The sequence below is a fragment of the Rhinatrema bivittatum genome, chromosome 11 (assembly GCF_901001135.1).
Source record: "Rhinatrema bivittatum chromosome 11, aRhiBiv1.1, whole genome shotgun sequence".
In the NCBI taxonomy this organism is placed as follows: domain Eukaryota; kingdom Metazoa; phylum Chordata; class Amphibia; order Gymnophiona; family Rhinatrematidae; genus Rhinatrema; species Rhinatrema bivittatum.
Window position 1 is genome coordinate 52,405,756 of NC_042625.1, and position 21,540 is coordinate 52,427,295.

The 21,540-nt window shown below is 44.7% G+C and overlaps 1 protein-coding gene across 5 annotated transcripts in view; it reads right to left on the reverse strand.

Moving 5' to 3' along the window:
* The window catches only part of SPECC1L (sperm antigen with calponin homology and coiled-coil domains 1 like), a 94,560-nt gene extending 79,921 nt beyond the window's left edge, over window positions 1-14,639 (reverse strand). For 2 of the 5 annotated variants that reach the window (XM_029619412.1, XM_029619408.1), the window contains exon 1: window positions 14,566-14,639. The gene's annotated coding sequence lies outside the window, so the exon portion shown is untranslated. Of the gene's footprint in view, window positions 1-10,157; window positions 10,308-14,038; window positions 14,426-14,565 lie in introns of those variants that run through there. The other 3 variants (XM_029619410.1, XM_029619409.1, XM_029619411.1) reach the window with 3 other exon arrangements.
* Between the last annotated feature and the right edge of the window lie 6,901 nt (window positions 14,640-21,540).

Genomic DNA, 21,540 nt, shown 5'->3' on the forward strand with positions numbered 1-21,540 from the left:
TAAATAGCAGTAAAACCATACGAACAAAAAGAATAGATTATTTCTAAACAGCTGATGAATGGAATATCCAATAATTAAAAACTCAAATAAAAAATTTCCAGACATTAATAAAATATTTCAAATTAGCAGAAACAAAGACCAAATAATTAAAAATAATAAGGATAAAAAATGCTTTGCTTTCCATACCTGGGAGCGTTTGATATCCAGGTGCCCTGAGATTGGAGAAATTACTTATCTGATAATTTCGTTTTTCTTAGTGTAGATAGATGGACTCAGGACCAATGGGTTGTGCTCCCTTGCCAGCAGATGGAGACTGGAGTCAGGTTTCAAAGCTGACATCACCTTAGATATACTCCTGCAATGACCTCAGCTATTCAGTATTCTATTCAAAAGCCATTGTGGACATACTATTGAAAAACTTGAATAAAATTTGAATACAACTTAATAACTTGATTAAACAAACTGGTGACCGTAACTGTACTCAACCAAACATAAGTGCTGAATCCCAGCAATATTATAGATGCCCTGATCTAGGGATAGGTTGACGGCTTACCCATAACCTCTTGGAATCGAGATTCACCTCATGGGCGATTCCTCGGCACCGTTCATGGGCAGCTGTGGAGAGGATGCTGAGTCCATCTGACTACACTAAGAAAAACGAAATTATCAAGTAAAGTAATTTCTCCATTTCCTAGTGTGTAGCCAGATGGACTCAGGACCAATGGGATGTACAAAAGCTACTCCCGAAAGAAGCAGGAGACTGCCCGCGGTCCAGTTAGCACCACCCTCACAAAGGCTGTGTCCTCTCGGGCGATAGAACCTGGAGAAGGTGTGCAAGGAGGACACCTTCTCCAGGGTAGATGTGAATCGGTTATTTACGTTTTCGGATAATAGAAAGACTAGGGGGCACTCCATGAAGTTAGCATGTGGCACATTTAAAACTAATAGGAGAAAGTTCTTTTTCACTCAACGCACAATTGGATTCTGGAATTTGTTGCCAGAGGATGTGGTTAGGGCAGTTAGTGTAGCTGGGTTTAAAAAAGGATTGGATAAGTTCTTGGAGAAGTCCATTACCTGCTATTAATTAAGTTATTAATTAATAGCAGGTAATGCTATTAATTAATAACTTAATTTAAAAAAAATTCAAAAAAGACCTGAAAACTTACCTGTTCATATAAGCTTTCTCTGAACACCCCTCTCCCTTACACTCTCGTCTCGACTGTCAAATATGACTCTTCTGTAAATAATTTCTTTTGTATATATTGACCTTTATTAAGCCCCTTTGGGCACACTATTTGTTTTATATCTGTAAATTGTTGAATATTTATGCATATCTTTATAGATTTCAGTTCCTTGTTTTCACTGTAAAGCGCTTGTTGCTAAGTTTTGTTCCATGTAAACCGATGAGATGTTCCCAACGTTCATCGGTATAGAAAAACTTCGAAATAAATAAATAAATAAAATAAAATAAGTTGACTTAGAAAATAGCCACTGCTATTACTAGCAACGGTAACATGGACTAGACTTAGTTTTTGGGTGCTTGCCAGGTTCTTATGGCCTGGATTGGCCACTGTTGGAAACAGGATGCTGGGCTTGATAGACCCTTGGTCTGACCCAGTATGGCATGTTCTTATGTTCTTAGGACCACGTCACTGTTTGGCAGATGTCGATGGGAGACAGTAGCTTAGCTTCCACCCAGGATAGTGCCTGGGCCCTAGTAGAATGAGCTTTAACCTGAAGGGGTAATGGTTTCCCTGCCTCTACGTAAGCTCCCATGATCATTTCCTTGATCCAGCAAGCTATGGTAGCTCACAAAGTTACTTCGCCTTGTTTCTTTCCACTGTGAAGAACAAATATGCGGCCTGTCTTGCCCACCAGTTCTGAACGTTCCAGATACCGTACTAAAAGCCTACTGACATTTAAGTGGTGTAGGAGGCGGTAGTCTTCCCTGTCCTTTTGTCAATCTAGGGACAGTAAGGAAATGGACTGTTTCAGGTGAAACTCCAAGACTACTTTTGGCAAGAAGAAAGGAACAGTGCGAAGCTATAACATTCCTGGAGTAAACCGAAGGAATGGCTCCTGACATGACAACGCAGGTAGTTCAGAGATACGATGAGACAAGCATATCGCCACCAAGAATATAGTCTTCAGCATTAACAGGCACAGAGACAGACTGCGCAGCGGCCGAAAGGAAGGCCCTGCCAAAACATTCCAATACTAGATTGAGGTTCCGTAGCGGGACTGGCCACTTTAAGGGTGGCCGGAGGTGTTTAACCCCTTTTAGGAAACAGACCGAGCCTGGATGCATCGACAGGTGAGCTACTTTCACCTTGCCCCTGAAATAGGAGAGAGCCGCCACCTGGACCTTCAAAGAGTTGAGGGACAACCCTTTGTTCAGGCCGTCCTGTAAAAATTACAGAATCATGGAGATCTTGGTCATCCAAGGCAGCACCTCGCATTCCTCACACCAGGCCTCAAACATTCTCCAGATCCGCAAGTACCCCAAGGACGTCGAGAACTTCCACGCACGAAGCAAGGTGGTGATTACTGCCACTGAATATCCACACTTCGTCAGGCGAGCCCTCTCAAGGGCCAGACAGTAAGACAAAACTGAGTTGGGTCCTCGTGAATGATCGAAACTTGTTGGAGAAGGTCCCTGTGCGGGGGGGGGGGGGGGCTCTCCATCAGAAGCCTCCGCATGTCTGCATACCACAGGCATCTGGGCCAATCCGGGGCCACCAGAAGGACTAATCCTCTGTGGCATTCGATCTTGCAAATGACCTTGTCCAGCAGAGGCCATGGAGAGAAGGCGAACAGCAAGCCTTCCTCTGGCTAGATCTGGACAAGGGCGTCAATCCCTTGGGAGCACTGATCTCTTCTGTGACTGAAGAATCAGGGGACCTTCGCATTGTGCGATGTAGCCAGTAGGTCAATGGATGAGAGACCCCAGTGATCTACTAGGAGCTGGAAGGCTCTAGTCGACAACGCCTATTCCCCTGCATTCAGACTCTTCCTGCTGAGAAAATCTGCTCTGATGTTGTCTTTTCCCACGACGTGGGAGGCTGAGATCCCTTGCGGATTTAACTCCACCCACTCCATAAGGGGTTCTATTTCTAGAGACACTTGATGGCTTTTGTTTCCTTCCTGGTAGTTGATGTAGGCTACCGTTGTTGCATTGTCTGATATTACACAGAATGCCTAGCCCTGGAGTCTGAGGCTGAATTGCAGACACACTAATCTGACAGCTCGGGCTTCCAGCAATTTATGATCCAGCGCGCCTCTGCCTGGGTTGTTAATTCCTGACAGTGAGCTCCCCACCCTTTGAGGCTCGCGTCTGTTGTGAGGACTGGCCAGTTCGGCAGGGACAGGTTTACACCCTTGCCCAGGTGAGCTTCCTGAAGCCACCACTGGAGCAGAGAACATACTTCCATAGGTAGGTGGAGGTGAATCAAATAGTCTTTAGACTGGGTTCCAACATTACAGTAGTGAGCATTGGTCGCATGTGTGCCCTCGCCCACGGTACTACCTCCAGGGTTGACGCCATCAAACTGTGGACCTGAAGACAGTTCCACATCTTGGGGCATATCGTGTTCGTCAACAGACACACTTGAGATATCAACTTCCTTATCCACGAGGGCAGGAGGAAGACCTTGCCCTGCTTGGTGTCGAACCGGACTCCCAGATATTCCAAGGACTGGGAGGGCTTGAGACTGCTTTTGTCCATGTTTACGACCCAACCAAGCTCCTGAAGCAGGGACGTCACCCTACTGGTCACCCGGAGACTTTCTTCCAATGACTTTGCCCGGATCAACCAGTCGTCCAAGTACGGGTGCACCAAGATTCCCTCTTTCCTCAGTGCTGCTATGACCACCATAATCTTGGAAAATGTTCTGGGAGTGGTGACCAGGCCGAATGGCAGTGCTCGGAACTGATAATGGTGGCCTAGTACCGCAAAGCATAGGAAACGCAGATGTTCTTGCCAGATTGGAATTTGAAGGTAGGCCTCAGAAAGGTCCAGGAAGGTTAAAATCTCTCCTGGTTGTAGGGCCATTATCATGGAGTGCAGAGTTTCCATGCAGAAATGAATTACTCATGTCGGTTGACACTCTTGAGGTCCAGAATGGGGCGAAAGGAACCCTCCTTCTTGGGTACAAAGTAGTAGATGGAATAATGCCCCGTATTTTCCTGGGGCGCAGGTACTGGAATTATAGCCCTCAATTTGAGGAGCCTTATCAAGGTAGACACCACTGCCTGCTTCCATATCCTCCTCTTCATTTGCGCCATCCGTGTCCCTGCCAGGGATACAGTTGGTGAGGTGGGGCATGTCTCAAGGTCTGCCGATAGGACTGGGAGAGGGAGGGCTTACCGGCTGAGGTTCCATCCGGACAAGGGTAAGTGAGATAACAGACTGCGCCTGTACGAAGCCTTGAAGGCCCTGGAAAAATTCCATCCAAGAGAAGGCAGCCAGGTCCATGCCTAGCCCAGAAGGTATTGGGGTAGGTGCTGCTGAATTTCCTTCTCACATGGATGACCCAGTCATGGGCGTACTCAGATCCGGGGTACTTCCAGTTAAGGCTGTGGCTAACCCATCTTCTGAATGAGAGGAGCTGGGCTTAGCAAAGTCCGGGGAGGCCAACTCTCCCTGGGCATCCTCACAATGCTGACATAAGCTGGAATCCAGGTCAGATTCTGAAACCCTAATATGACAAGCAGTGCAGAAAGAAAGGTGCTTAAGTTTCTTGGCTGCCGGAGCCATTGGCAACGGTAACTGTGCACTCTGTTGACTTGCTTAAAATTGTACGCACACAGATTTCGGGTGCCTAGTCGAGACACGGCAAGGCGCACTCACAGCCTGTCCGCCTGGCTTTACCTGATTTCTGTGCTTAATAGGTTGTGCATATATGTACGTGCTCAACGTTGTGTGCGCACAGCAGACGCACTGTGCTTTCCTATTTTCTATGAAGGGCAATACGGCATGCACAAAGACATGTGCAAGATGGCACTGCCACGGCCTACCACGTGGTGTGCTGACAATGCCTAAAGCGGGGACTAGCCCACCGGGGGGCCGCTCAACTTGCTTGGAAGCCCACTTCCCCTTACTCCAACGGGATCAGGAATGACATCAGTATGGCATGCCGAGCAAGGAGACCAGAGGAAGTCTTACTGAAAACCCCTCCAAACGTCTCTGAATCGGGAGGTAAATGTTCTTTTTTTTTTTTTTTTTTACTTACCTGGTCTCAGTGTTTCCCCAGCTGCGGAGGGAAAAGACTTTGGCCATCACCGCCGCGCTCGGCTTCCGGCACCCCACCCTTAAGCAGCAAAGTCCACACCGGGAACTGGCTACCGGACGACCTCTGAGGGATCTCAGAAATCGCCTCAGGAATTCTCAACTGGGGGAGGGACCTTTAGGTATCACCGCAGGAGAGCGGAGCTCAATTTTTTATCCATTTTAAATGTAGAATTTCTCCTTCCAAAAAGTACAGCAATCCCCATAGGGAGAGGTACGTCCACCATCTGCTGGAGACAGAGGGCTAAGGTCACTGCAAGGGAATATGCAGGGTGACGTCAGCTTTGAAATCTGACTCCATCTCTATCTGCTGGCAGGGGAGCATAAACCATTGGTCCTGAGTCCATCTGGCTACATGCTAAGAAAGCATTTTTTTCTGCTTTTCTGAACACCTTTTTGGGCTGCTGAGAAATAAACATCTGCTCTTGGGCAGGCGCTAATTTCTGAGGGTAAAATGTGCGGATTGGGTGCACTTTTTTTTTTTTTTTACTGTATCCCGGGCAAATAGCTAATAACCTCATCAATATGCATTTGCAGGTGATGAGCGCTATTAGTTTCGGGGGGGTTTGGACACGCATCCAGAACGCACACCCAACCTGGATTAAACAGTGCACTCAGCTGAGCGCACTTTACTATATCAGCCTGATAGTATGTAATTCTGGTTACCGTGTCTCAGAAAAAGATATAGCTGAACTGGAAAAGATTCTGAGAAGGGTAACAAAAATTGAACAGCTCCCCTATGAGGAAAGGCTAAAGAGGTTAGGACTCTTCAGTCTGGAGAATGGCTGAGAGAAGATATAATAGATGTCTATAAAATCATGAGTGGAGTCAAATGGGTAAATGCAAATTAGTTATTTACTCTTTCAAAAAATAAAAAGAGTAGGGAACACTCCATGAAGTAGCACATATAAAAAAAAAAAATTAGAGAAAATATTTTTTCACTCAAATCACAATTTAAACTCTGGAATTCACTGCCTGAGGATGTGGTAAAGGTAGGTAGTTAATGTGGCTGGGTTTAAAAAAAGGTTTGGACAAGTTCCTAAAGGAAAAATCCATAAACAGTTATTAACCGAATAGACTTGAGGAAAGCCACTGCTTATCCCAGGATATAAGCAGCATGGATATTACTTGGGATCCTGCTGGGTACTTTTGAAGTGGATTGGCCAGTGTAGAAACAGGGTACTGGGCTTGATGGACCTTTGGTTGACCCTGTTTGGCGGTTCTTATGTTAAAGGCTGCCTTTCTGAATACACCCAAGACAGCTTACAGGAATTAGAGTAAATATAAACAAACAAGTCCGCTTTGAAAATCTGCAGGTTGTCCCAGGACCCGCATAAACATTCCTACAGAAAATTGCACTTGCTTTTGAATAAATTCTCGCCCCCCCCCCCCCCATTCACTCAGATTACCTCGACAGTGCAGGTAAAAGCAGCCACGAAAATTATTCCACAAACGGATTTCTAAAGTGCCACTTATGCATAAAGCAGCTTTAAAAATCAAGTCCTTTATCTTCTCTTTACTCCACTTTTGAGGACTCCAGATCTGCTCTTGCAACACCTGCAGTTTGGCTCTAGGAAACATCATTATTTACGATTTGCTGACATTCACTTTGTAACCTGACAGCTAGGGAACTCTCTAAATCTAAAATATAAAGCAACACATTGTCGTCTACATATAAGGCAATCTTTTTCTTCCATCCCTCCCACTGTCATCTTTTAAATTTGAAGTTTTTCTAGTAAGAGCCACCAGGGGCTCTATGATTAGTGCAGAATGGAGTAGAGAGGGTGCCCCTGTCCGGTTCCCACTCCCAAACAGAACATGTTTTTAAGAGACTCAATTCACCTGAACCTCTGAAAGGAGATCTTAGACATCGCTGTAATCCAGCATATGACATTAACTCCCTCAATAACTCTTTCAACACATCCTACCTAAAACCCTACTCTGTTCTATCAAATGCTTTTTCAGCATCCAGAGCAATTTAAGCTGAATCCTTAGGTTCCTGCTTGCTCCATATTACCTTGGGCGTCCTCTACACCAGGGGTGGCCAAATCCAGTCCTCAAGAGGGTCTGTTTTTCAGAACATCCACAACATGTATGAGATAGATTTGCTTGCGCTGCCTCCATCATATGCAAAAGTATTTTATGTATCTTCATTGTGAATATCCTGAAAAACAGGCCTGTTTGTGGCTCTCGAGGACTGAAGTTGACCACCCCTGCTCTACACTATAAAATCCGGTCTTGTATTAATTTTTGTATAAACCGATGCAATCTCCAGGCAAGCACTTTTACAAGTATTTTAATATCTGAGTTTAAGAGTGAAATAGGTCATTTTGTACAACAAAATGATTTAAATTAAATGCACAATTTGATGCACAATTAAATGCTTCTCTGCTTCCCTTCCTTCTGAATTAAACTAACAGATGCCTTATACATGGAATTCAGAAGGTAGCCCAAGAGAATGTAATGCTGGAGCAAGCTGCGTAGCAAAAACTTTGTAAATGCCTGCCCCAAACCAGTAATTCTACTGCCCTACAAAATGAAGGGCCTCTAGTCAGTCACAGTCATCATCCCACAAGCTTGGGAAGGTCAACCCCTCTCAAAACATCAAACATTTTCTGCATTTCAGTTTCTCCTTGTGTTCTATAAAGACCCTTGCAGAAGAATTCTACCATATTCCTTGGCAAGTCAGATTCCATTTCATCAAAATCTCCATCTTTAATATTTGCCATTTTTTCCCTTCACCTGGCCTAAGAACAAAACCTCTGGTTTATTGCTTCACACAAAGAGCAGCCTTGATTTCAGCTAACAACTCCTGTTGTGTTTGATTTCTCTCAAGCTGATGGATTAAGTAGCCTCTCATCATGGCTTTACCTGCATCCCCTAAAAGTCTAACAGTCTCCAGCATGCTAGTAAAACCCAAAAACTCTATCGACTTAAATTCAGCACATTTTACACTACCTTTCAGCAGAGATTTGTCCTCCACCCCTTCCATTCTCTGTAAGAGATCCAGATCACCAGCAACATAACTCAAGATCATTACCAACTATTCTCCATGAATCTTCTTCCTCAGCCCAGCCTCAAATATGACTTATGTGGCGGCCAAAAATAAGGTTTTGTTTCTCCATTTAGCTTAAGCCTCTTCCAAGTATCTACTAAGCTAGGGATGGGGAAAACCTGGCTCCCTGAGGCATAACGGCCCCAGACCACATTCAGCTCCTGAGCACTGAACTTATGACTTCTGCTGGCTCGCAGAAGGAAGTAACATTCGTGGGCTAAGGAAAGTTTCCTTTCCACGTGACCAGAACTCGGAGGGGGAAGAACCATTCCCCACCCACCAACACATTTGCCCACTATTTAGGCAGGGGCCAGCAATGTGGCCTTCCGGCCAGAGTTTGCCCATCCTTCTACTAAGGCACTTTTTTTCATCCTCCCATTCAAGAATATGGTAAGAACTTTTTCCTCATACATAAGATAAGTGCAGACGACTTCTTATTGGTCCATCAACAATATTTATTGTATTATTCTGAATTTTAGATGAAAGGTCCCCCGACACAGACCCCGTGTTTCGCCAGTCCGGCTGCGTCGGGAGGGACAATTTTTTATGCCACCAACCTGTAAAGACAAAATACGTATGTACAACGACCAACTAAAATAAAGGGCAACAACAATTTGTACAACAAAATGATTTAAAAATCTCAGAAAACCTACCAGTGTTTCATGCTACATTCATTTCAAAGGAGCGTGCAGCACATACCATACAGAAGAGATTTAAATGCTCACATTTTGGTGCAAAACGGACCACCAATCCGAGAGGCGAATCAGGTAACCAATCAGAGAGCAACACATACACAAGATTTAGGAAATCAATATTCAGATAAAATGACTCCATTCCAATTCTAAATTTAAACCTTTAGGAATTAAATTGTCCCTCCCGACGCAGCCGGACTGGCGAAACATGGGGTCCGTGTCGGGGGACCTTTCATCTAAAATTCTGTATATATACATGTGGAGTTGCCAATTCAGAATAATACAATAAATATTGTTGACGGACCAATAAGAAGTCGTCTGCACTTATCTTATGTACATTGATCTTGTTGAGTGCAGTATTTGCTCCAGTTCTTTGGTTTTCAAGAACTTTTTCCTCAACATGTTGTGGGGCTGGGCCTAACCTATTTTTCTCATGATCTACAAATACCCTCATCAATATTACCCCCTGGCTTTCAGTACAGAAAAGGTCAAATATCTCCTGAAAGTAAGATCTAGAGGATTCATTTAGGCTAGGGCAACCACTATTCCATTAAGATTCCCCCGATGCAATAGATAGCCTTATGGGATCCAAAACACAAAATCCATCTTAAATAATATGGCAATTCCTCTTTTCTTAACCCTAACACAAGGCAAGGCATATTCAACCACTCATTTGGAACAACGTGCAATAAGCAAAATGCATTTCAACACACATCTTGTTTAATGCGTGCAGAATCTTCTTCAAATTTAATCTTCATGGTCCCCATGTACCGCATCCAGCATTTCATTTTAAAGTAGATTTGCCATGATCATGAACATACAGCAAGCAAAAGCACAGAAGCAATCCACATGAGGTCACTAGAACCCAAAAAAGCTACAAAATAAATCAGAACCAAACAGACTCTAACAATATAAAACTTTCCTGAGGCATATAAAAGACTATGATTACATTTCTCATGTAGCACCTTTCTTCTAAGAGCTTTAGACAGGGCATAAACCAATATCCCTAAAATACAATAAACTGTAATTCTGCGGTAAGTGATGGTCTGGGCTCCTTCGCTGCACAAGAGGCTCAAATTATCAACGCATGCTACTTCACACTATTCAGGAACTGGTCTCTTACAGAAAAAGTCACCTCAAGTCACAGGCATGAAACTGGAAGCTGCAGCTCCATCCGAGTGTCTTTCCTGAACCTTGATGTGCTTGAATTTGCTCTTGTATTCATTAGTCCTGTCAAAGTTTCTACCTGTAACACCAAAAAGTTATCCCAAGAAAAAGAACGACTCTCCCACCAGTTTTCTTACTCCTTTTTTGGAAACACTTTCTGTTCCTCATGGGACATAGAACCGTTGCAAATAGTTTACATTCCAAAAGTCTGAGTGAAGCTGGGATAGAGCTCAGCAGACTGGCAAGGCTTTGAAACCGTCACTGATGTCCAGTTTATAGTATCTGACCCCTTCTAGAAATGATTTCTGAGTAGACAAATCAAACTTTTCCTGTGTGATCTCTGCTTTTAAACAGCTCACATTAAACCACCTCCTCCTCCTCTATACGCAACGCGCTCAAATTACATGATTACAGCTTACATCAATATTCCCAGCCTGAGAGACCAGTGTACTGAAGAAACGGCTCCTTAAAACATCTCACAGCTGAACATATTCCTAGCACACTCTAACTTGTGCCTGCTTCCCCATCTATCCATGTCACTATCTCAGATGTTACCAAAATTACATTCCAGATGTCCTGCACTTGAAGACAGCCGTGTCTGAACGAAACTGAAAATAATCAATGTCTGGTATTTATTTAAAAAGAAAAAAAGAAAAGGCAAAACAAACCAGAAGAGACTTCATAAAGCACTACAGTCTGCATGCTCACAGAGGAACTGAAGAAAAGCTGTGTAGTTAGTTACTGAGGGGATGCCCTGAAACACGAGTCCACTCTCAGGGTGCCCAGTGAAGCAGCAGTACATGAAGGCTTTATTGAGTATTTTCAAAGCAAATTTACCAGCATAAGTGTGCTCTGATAATCCTCAGATATCTGGCTATGTGAACAAAGTCACACCCGCTCCAAGCAGGATGGAATGTGTATGCAGTAACTTATGCACACACGTTTTAAAATTTAAAAACCCATGTAAGTTGCAATTCCATGTGCCCTCTCCCACCCAGAATGCCTCTCCTCAGTGCACAGAACAGCATGTGTGAATTTACAAGGACTGGCCACTTAAACACACAAAACAGAGCTCGATGTGCTTAAGTTTTTTTTTTTTAAATACAACCCAGAGCAAATGTTTTTCATCTGTGCATTCATTACGCTTTTTCACTTGACAGAGAGAAAGACGATTCCCTGTTTTTACTACTATCCTTAAATCCAAAGGTGCCAATGCAACAAGATGCGTGCTGAAAACGGGTGCTCGTACTGAGCACTTGTTTTTCGAACTCACACGCAGCCACATCCCCAGGGTGCCCGATGCAATATTTAAATGCGAGACAGTGTTAGAAAGGGCACACTAATGGAGAATTGAGCATCCATAGCGCTCAATTTATTGCATCAGGTGCCCAATACGAGCGTCCATTTTAATCCTGCTTCTTTTTTTGCTATAATTTACTTCAGCAACTTTAGCAAAATATTAGGTGCCCTTTGCTATGGACATTCAAATTGTGTGGGATAAGAAAAGTTTTTAGTTTTTTTTAAATGAAGAAGTGAAAACATACAATTATTTGTCTCCACCAAAAGCAATAAATTAACGTGTCACAATGATACTAAGGGGGAAGACATTAGAGATGTGCAATCGTTTTTGCCGAATTGGACTATTTCAAAGAAATAGTCCAATTTGGCATGGGTCAGAGAACCTGAACCAAAGAGACGGATTTTCCCTGAACCTCAGGGAAAATTCGTTGTTCGGGTTAGCTGGGGGGGGCACTTTTATTTTAAAAAAACCCACCCAAAAAAACCACCCAACCCTTAAAATGTAGTTATTTACAATCTCCTCGCCCTCCAGACCCCCCCAAAACTTGCCTAAAACCCGTGGTGATCCAGCGGGGGTCCCGGGAGCGATCTCCCGCTCTCGGGCCGTCGGCAGCCAGTAAACAAAATGGCGCCGGTGGCCCTTTGCCCTTACCATATGACAGGGGCTACCGATTGGTCGGCCCCATTGCGCGGGCCATCCATTGCTCCTTCCATGTGACAGGGGCCGACCAATGGCATGATAGCCCCTGTCACATGGTAAGGGCAAAGGGCCACTAGCACCATTTTGCTTACATAAGAACATAAGAAATTGCCATGCTGGGTCAGACCAAGGGTCCATCAAGCCCAGCATCCTGTTTCCAACAGAGGCCAAACTAGGCCACAAGAACCTGGCAATTACCCAAACACTAATAAGATCCCATGCTACTGATGCAATTAATAGCAGTGGCTATTCCCTAAGTAAACTTGATTAATAGCCGTTAATGGACTTCTCCAAGATCTTATCCAAACCTTTTTTGAACCCAGCTACACTAACTGCACTAACCACATCCTCTGGCAACAAATTCCAGAGCTTTATTGTGCGTTGAGTGAAAAATAATTTTCTCCGATTAGTCTTAAATGTGTTACTTGCTAACTTCATGGAATGCCCCCTAGTCCCTTCTATTATTCGACAGTGTAAATAACCGATTTACATCTACTCGTTCAAGACCTCTCATGATCTTAAAGACCTCTATCATATCCCCCCCTCAGCCATCTCTTCTCCAAGCTGAACAGCCCTAACCTTTTCAGCCTTTCCTCATCCCCTTTATCATTTTGGTTGCCTTTCTCTGTACCTTCTCCATCGCAACTATATCTTTTTTGAGATGCGGCGACCAGAATTGTACACTGGCTGCCGATGGCCCGAGAGCGGGAGATCGATCCTGGACCCCCGCTGGACCACCATGGATTTTAGGCAAGTTTGCGGGGGAGGGGGGGGGGGGTTGGCAAAAATTGCAGAGAAAAAAAACACAACTCAATAAGTTTTCCACGGGTTGGCCAACACTTAGCCCGACCCGGGATACAAAAATGAAGCACATCTCTAGGGGACATACTTATCACAACAAACAAGAGCCTTTATTTTTTTTTGTAGTGTTTTTCATGAACCCTTGACTACAAACTGGAGTTAAATTTACTGCATTAAAAAGTATGCCTTGGGTGCCCAGTGCTTTACTGCATTGGGGGTAATAGCTAATGTCCTCATCGAAATGCAATTAGCATCTGCCGGGTGCTATCAGATTTACATTAAGGCACATGTTTTGGAAGCACTAATCTCCTTACTGCATCCGGCACTAGTCTAGCATGTCCAAAATGCATGTACAACCACGAGTTAATCTGTGCGCAATGTATTGCATCGGCTCCAAAGTTTGTATATGAATACTGCAATGTCCGCTTCCAGCTGAGGGGGTAACACCACAGATCTTTCAATGACAGTCATACAAAATCAATTCTACTCCAGCTTGGCTATTTACAAAGCACAGACCATAGGAAAGGTGACGAGTTGAGATCTTTACAAGAGAATGTAAGAGGCATTCCCACACCAGTCTGAAGGAGATTTTACAACAAACTGATAAACGTAATAGTAACAAGTCACCAGGACCAGACGGCATTCAAGCACGAATTGTAAGGGAAGGTAAACATGAAATTGCAGATACTAAAAAATGTGTAACTTAAGATAAACAATGCTGGATCATGGAATGAATGAATTGCTTTCCTTAATGAACTCGAGTAGAACTACAGATCAAGGAAGAATATGTGTACCCCTGGTATACATAAACGTGGCATTTTTGCAGCTGCAGAGTGAAGTTTTTTCAGGTCTGATCTCCGCGAGATCAGCACTTCAGCTTGTACACGCCAGCCAGTGACCCTTTCGTTCACATATTGCACTGCAGAGGCTGGGCTATCTGCTCACAAACTAAAGAGCTCCAACTATTTCACGATTACTCATCTGCGGCTCTGTTTTTATCTTCCACGCTGCTGTTGAGGGAAGGACCATTCGGATACCTGAAGACGGGCGCTGCGGCCAAACATTTCCACCGAAAGGTGAAGCTCGGACTCTTACAAGTGGGCGCCACTGCTGCCCCTCCTCATTTTAGTGGCATCTCACCATGAGAATGAAAATATTTAGGGATACTAGCACACTGATGTCTTTTTTAGGATCCACATTGCTAGAATGTTTAAAGCAAAGCTAAAATGTCCCAGCTAGCGGGACGATTCCATCTTTCCTTTTGTAACAGAGTGAGCAGCGGGATTGTGCCTGGTCTTGGAGCTCCTTCACACAGCCCCGCTATTTTCCCAGAGGGAGTCACAGGGCCGCGGTAATAAATCCTGCGTTTTGCTATAGAGAGGATAAAGAGCACGGGGCCGCTCGGCTCGAGTCACCCCGGGGAGGTCTCCATGGACACCCCTGGAGGCGGCCGCAGTGCGAAAAAAAATCATAAAAAGTTAAGCGGCCCGACTGAAACCCCTCATCCTCTCTCTTTTCAGTAAACATTGAGGCGAGGCCCGGTCCCCACCCCCACCGCACTTACTGTGTAGGCTCGGAACGCCACCTAGGCTGCAGGTCCGGGGGCGGCCATGTTTCAAAATGGCGCCGGCCAATCCGCTACCCCCTCACGTGATAGGGGCGACCGGCGCCATTTTGAAACATGGCAGCCTCCGGCCACATAACCTAGGCGTCTTTCTTGGTCCTCAGTACACGAGCAGGGCCTGTTTGATAAGCTATGGTGAGGTCGGGCCTCAGGTATACAATTACTACCGAAAAGAGAGGGTTTGGAGCTGGGGCAGAACCTTTTAACTTTTGTTTTCTTAGCGCTGCAGCCTCAATGCAAAGCAAGCTTTACCCTCACAATTGGATTCTGAAAGGACAGTCTAGCACCTGTGCTTACTAGACTCCACAGCCAGTAGCGTTTTCAAGATATCCACAATAAATACGGATGAGAAAAATTTGCACACGCTGGAGACTCAAGTCTATGCAGATCTATCTCATGCATATTCATTGTAGAGATCCTGAAAACCTGACTGACTACGGGGCCCTCCGGACTCGTTTAGGAAGGCCTGAACTAGAGGCTATCACTTTCTTCTCTCCCATTACGTTGTTACAGAAGGGAAAACTTGTGGCTACAGCCACACCTGTGACTTCTGGGTTTATTTTCCCCCTCTCCCAAAATAGATGGCCTACCCTCAGAGAAAAAGAAGGATCCCAAAGCAACAGTTAATTATTTAAAAGATTTATAGTAACCTACAGGCCGATTCAGGAAAAGTCACGGGAGAGCGGGCGATTCAGTATTTAAATGAGAGCGTGCGGTAAAAAGAGGCGCTAGGGACACTAGCGCATCCCTAACGCCTCTTTTTTGACAGGAGCAGCGGCTGTCAGCGAGTTTGACAGCCGACATTCAATTTTGCCGGCATCAGTTCTCAAACCCACTGACAGCCACGTGTTCAGAAACCAGCAAAATTGAGGGTCCGGTTTTCAAGCTGCAGGCCGATTTTAAATTTTTTTTATTTTAAATTATTTTTTACTTTCTGACCTCTGACTTAATATCACCATGATATTAAGTCAGAGGGTGTACAGAAAAGCAGTTTTTACTGCTTTTCTGTACACTTTCCCGGTGCCAGCAGAAATTGACGCCTACCGTTGGGTAGGTGCTAATTTCTGAAAGTAAAATGTGCAGCTTGGCTGCACATTTTACTTAGTGAATCACGCAGGAATAACTAATAGGGCCATCAACATGCATTTGCATGTTGCAGGCGCTATTAGTTTCAGGGGGGTTGGACGCGCTTTTTCGATGCACTATTACCCCTTACTGAATAAGGGGTAAAGCTAGCGGGTCCAAACACGGGTTAACAGTGCGCTCCGCTGGAGCACCTCTTAAAAGGAAAAAGTGTCAGCGTCCCTCCCCACCCCCCAAATTACCCTTAGATTTCTAACTGCTTAAGTTCAACTGGCAATGATTTCAGCAAAAGAGGACCTGCAACAGTAAAAGCACAACCCCAGAATTAATGAAGTTGTGCAGGTACTTAGGTAAAAGGCTTTCACTTATGCCCATTTATTTATTTAGACGTTTTATATACCAGCATTCCATTTATAGATCACAACAGTTTACTTATAACTATGAATGTCACTTTGTAAAGAGATGAAGGTTGGTTACAGTGTTGTTATTCATGGACATGCATTAATATTATCAAATGAAGTTACCTAGGGGCTTGATGGACCCTTGGTCTGATCCAGTATGGCATATCTTATGTTCTAATAAATGAACTAGTCTTTAAGGTAAAGAGAATGGTGAATTAAATCAAATTGATGGTCTTCAAATTATAGTTGGAGTGTTGTTTGAGATCTTCTTTTCTCTCATTTGGTTTTACCTTCATGATTTGATTATTATTCTTTTGTTCTTAATGTCTTTGTGAAGCAGTGTGTTCTGCAGTTTTTAGGTTAGATCATAAGCATTTTTAATTAGCTATGTTTTTAGTTCACATTTAAATTTCTATCTGGTAAAATTCTTAATGGCTCCAGCCATGAATTCCAGAGGTTTGGCCCTGCTATAGAAAACACACAATATCTTTTTTTTTGCATCAGGTGCATGTTCCTTATGGTAGGAATAGACAGAAGCCTTTATTTTGGGATCTTAGTGTTCTCTGTGGATTGTATGATTGTAGTGTCACTCCTAACACGCCAGTGTTATTGGAATGAATTATGCTGAATATTATCTTTTTAAAATATATTCTGGCTTGTACTGGTAACCAATGTAGTGACATTAGTGAGGGTGTAATATGAGCATATGCTATACTGGATCAGAGCTAGGATCCATCAAGCCCAGTATCCTGTTTCCAACAGTGGCCAATCCAAGTCACAAGTACCCAAATATTAGATAGATCACAAGCTTCTATTACTTATTAATTACCATCATAGCAGGTTATGGATTTATCCTCTAGGAACTTATCCAAACCCAGTTACACTAACTGCTGTAACTACATCCTCTAGCAATGAATTCCAGAGCTTAACTATGTGCTGAGTGGAAAGGAATTTTCTTCGATTTGTTTTAAATGAGCTACTTGCTAACTTCATGGAGTGGCCCCTAGTGCTTCTATTATCTGAGAGAGAGTAAATAACCAATTTACATTAACTTGTTCAAGTCCTTTCATGCTTTTCTAGACTTCTATCATAACCCCCCACCTTCATCTCTTCTCCAAGCTGAACAGCCTTAACCTCTTTAGCCTTTCCGCATAGGGCAGCCGTTTCATGCCTCTTGTCAGTTTGGTCGCCCTTCTCTGCACGTGCTCCAGCACAGCTATTTCTTTTTTGAGATGCGGTGACCAGAATTGCACACAGTATTCGAGGTGTGGTCTCATCATGGAGCGATATAGAGACATTATACATCCTCCATTTTATTTTCCATTCCCTTCTTAATAATTCCTAACATTCTGTTTGCTTTTTTGATTGCGACAGCACACTAAGCTGACGATTTTAATCTATTATCCACTATGACGCCTAGATCTCTTTCCTGGGTGGTAACTCCTAAGATAGAACCTAACATTGTGTAACTACAACAAAGGGATATTTTTCCCTATATGCATCACTTTGTTCTTGTCCACATTACATTTCATCTGCCATTTGGAAGCCTTCCAGCCTCACAAGGTTCTCCTGCAATTCATTACAATCCACTTGAGATTTAACTACTCTGCATAATTTTGTATCATCCACAAATCACATGTTGTACCCCTTTCCAGATCATTTATAAATATATTTAAAAGCACAGGTCCAAGTACAGATCCTTGAGGCACTCCACTGTTTACCTTTTTCCACTGTGATAATTGACCATTTAATCCTACTCTGTTTCCTGTCTTAAACAACTTGCAATCCACAAAAGGACATCACCTCCTATCACATGGCATTTTAGTTTTGTTAGTTGCCTCTCATGCGGGACTTTGTCAAACACCTTTTGAAAATCCAAATACACCACATCTAGCGGTTCACCTAGGTACACATATTGATTTACCCCTTCAAAAATATGTAGATTTGTGAGGCAGGACTTCCCTTGGGTAAATCTATGCTGGCTATGTCCCATCAAACCATGTCTATGTAACAGGCCGATACAGTAAGGACGCGGTAGAAAAAGTGCAGCAGTGCCGTCACCCACTCGTTTGCCGCGGGCACAGTTCAGATCACATACCGCTCAATACAGTATTTAAATAGCATGCAAATGCAAGCCGCATCCAAGAAGCGTCCATGAAGCGCAATCCATTTTACTGTATAGAGTGCTATAGAGCACCTATACAGTATCCTGGGTGCGCTGGTTCCTGTCATTTCAAATGACAGGTATTAGGAAGTGGATCCCAACTTAAAGGATCAGAGAAGTATCAGCCGGCCTAAACTCTTGCCTGCCCAACCTAAAATCCAACGCACCAGGAAACCCACGCTTCAGGATCGGGCAAACTTTCCCCCAGCCCCCGCTCACCTGCCCTGGCCGCGTCCATGGGTGCCGGTCTCCGGAGCAGTCCCAGTCCTCTCTCCCCTCCTGCTGGGGGCAGGCTGTGGCGAGAGCGGCTTCAGCAGCCTGGGGCGGATCGGGCGCTCCCCATGCGAGGCGCGGCTTCCAGCAGCCCTCGCCAGCGATGGTGAATGAGCGCATGCCGTGACCTCTGACGTCCAGCCGGGCGCTCAGGTCACGGCCTGCGTTCATGCACCTTCACTGCCATGAGCACACACCGTGACCTTGGACGTCCAGCCGGGCGCTTAGGTCACAGCGTTCCGCCATATGGTCCATGCCATGAATACCCAGCAAGGGCTGGTAATTTGTTCTTGTGGAAGAAGTGAAGCATGGTTCCATTCCTGGAGGGATTTCTCCTTCTTCCAGGGGAGTCACTCATCTGAGGTGTCTGGGTCCCTGTTAGGGAAGTTCTTGGTTAGGCAAGCACATCTCGAGGCATCAGAGCCGGGCGGATCTTGTGCTTCCAGCAGGGGTTGAGCCTGGGGCGCAGCTGGGGCTGATTGCAGCCCTTGGAAAAATTCCAACCAGGAGAAGGTCCCTGGGTCCATGTTAACCCCAGGGGGAGTCGGAGTAGGGGCCCCAGAGGTTCCCTCCTATGGGGAAGCCATCTCGGAGATGCATATGTCCGGGGAGCTATCTTCAGTAGTTCCGGAATCATCTCCAGACAATAAGGGGCCAGACTTTGGTTCCCCGTGGGCTTCTTCGCAATGTTGACATAGGCAGGACTCCAATTCAGGCTGCACGGCTCTTATGTGGCAGGCTGTGCAAAGAGTACCTTCTGGCCTTCTTGGGTGCCAGTGCCATTGTCTCTGTGTTTGCGTGCATGCAGTTGTAAACGCAGCTGTGTGTGTAGATATGTGCCCGGGTGCGTTCAGTTGTGCGCGCCGCTGTTCGCACATCTGTATTGGATGCTCGCAAGTTAGGCACAGCAGCCGCCCAGCCAACCCGATCAGTGCTTCTTTCTAACCTCGCCGGGGACGGATTCGAAACGGCAATCCGAGCTCTGGAGACTGGAGACCTGAATTTAAAGATTTTTTTCTTACCTGGTCTCGGCCCTTACTGATTGTATGTCTGACTGTTTCCAGCTGCCGGGGGAGAAGGAATTAACTTCACCACCATGCTCATTTCTGCACCCACTACCTTTCAGCCACACTGGGGGCTAAGTCATGCCGAGAACTGGCTACTGGACCAAGGCACACCTCTGAGGGGTATCTGAGATCAACATCAGGAATTCTCGACTGGGGGAGGGACCCTTAGGTATTACCACAGGCGAGCAGGGCTCAATCTTCCTTAAGGTAAATTTTGTTTCTTCTTTGCTGTAATTCTTAACACTATTCTAGTGTGTGGGATAGTGTCCGCATCTGCTAGGAGACTTAGAGATACTGAAGAGGTATATCTAGAGTGACGTCAGCTTTGAGATCTGATTCCGTCTCCCATCTGCTAGCAGGGGAGCACAATACCCTGTCCATCAGAAGCCCTCAGCAACTCTCTGATCAAAGAACTCACTAACCTTGATCTATCAAACCCCAATGCAGCCATCCGCTCTTGGCAAAACATCACAGAAACTATAGCCAACAACTTATGCCCACTGTCGAAAAAAAAAACATTAACCCCTCTCAAAAAAACAAGCAGCCATGGTTCTCAAAGGAGCTCCGTGCCCAAAAGCAAGGCCTGAGACAGAAAGAAAAGGAATGGAGGAAGAACCCAACCCTCACTCCCTAACCGCATACAAAGCCGCTCTCCACCAGTACAGAACTGCAACGCTACGACCAAAAAGATTTCTACGCCCACCGTATATATATGATCTTCGACGCGAAGGCTCTCTTCTCGTACATATCGGAACTCACCAAAACTGCCCCCCCCCTTACAATCCCTGATGACCTAGTCCAATCGAAAGCCAATGATCTGGCCTTATTCTTCCAGAACAAAATCTCCAATTCCCTGGCTAGACTACCTACTAACCCTAACATGCTGTCTCCAGCTCCTCCACTCCCCCCAAACCTAGAGGTTGGTTTGAAATCCTTTGATCCTACCTACACCATTGAGGTGGAAACTCTGATAAAAAAGAATGAAACTCTCCTCTCACCCTCTAGACCAAATCCCATCCAAACTCCTGATTCTCATACCAGAATCTCTCTAAACATCTAGCAGATATTATCAACTGCTCCCTCTCACATGGAATCTTCCCGGACGCTCTCAAATTGGCTACCCTTAAACCCATACTCAAAAAACCGAATTTGGACCCGGATGGTCCTAACAACTACCGCCCCATATCAAATCTGCCGTTTGTAGCCAAGATCTTGGAGAAAATCGTAAATAATCAACTTTCAAATTACCTGGAGGAACATAACATTCTACACCCGTCACAATATGGATTCCGAAAAGATCACAACACAAACTCTCCTCATCTCGTTGCTAGATCAGCTATACATTGGCATTGACAAAGGACAGTCCTTCCTCTTAGCTCTTCTTGATATCTCAGCGGCTTTCGACAACGTAAATCATACTATCCTTATAAACCGGTTATCAGACATAGGAGTCGCAGGACCCGCCCTCAGATGGTTAGACTCTTTCCTTAGCAACAGAGGCTACAAGGTTAAAATTAATAACAAAGAATCCCCTCGCACTAACTCCCCAATTCGGAGTCCCCCAAGGCGCCTCATTATCGCCAACTCTGTTCAATATCTATCTACTCCTTCTCTGCCATTTACTTTCAAAATTAAAACTGAAGTTCTACATTTATGCAGACGACGTTCAAATCTTAATCCCCATTTCTAACTCACTGGACTCAGCTCTCAAAACATGGGATTTTCACTTGCAAATGATCAACCTCTACCTTTCAAGCCTCAACCTGGTGCTTAACACTAACAAGACAGAACCCCTGCTCATCACCCCCCTTCCATCAACAGTTACATACCAATACACATATTTCCCACGCAAGAGACCTTGGAGTCATAATAGATAGTCACCTGACCCTAAAGAAATTTATGAACCACACTACGAAGGAGTGCTTCT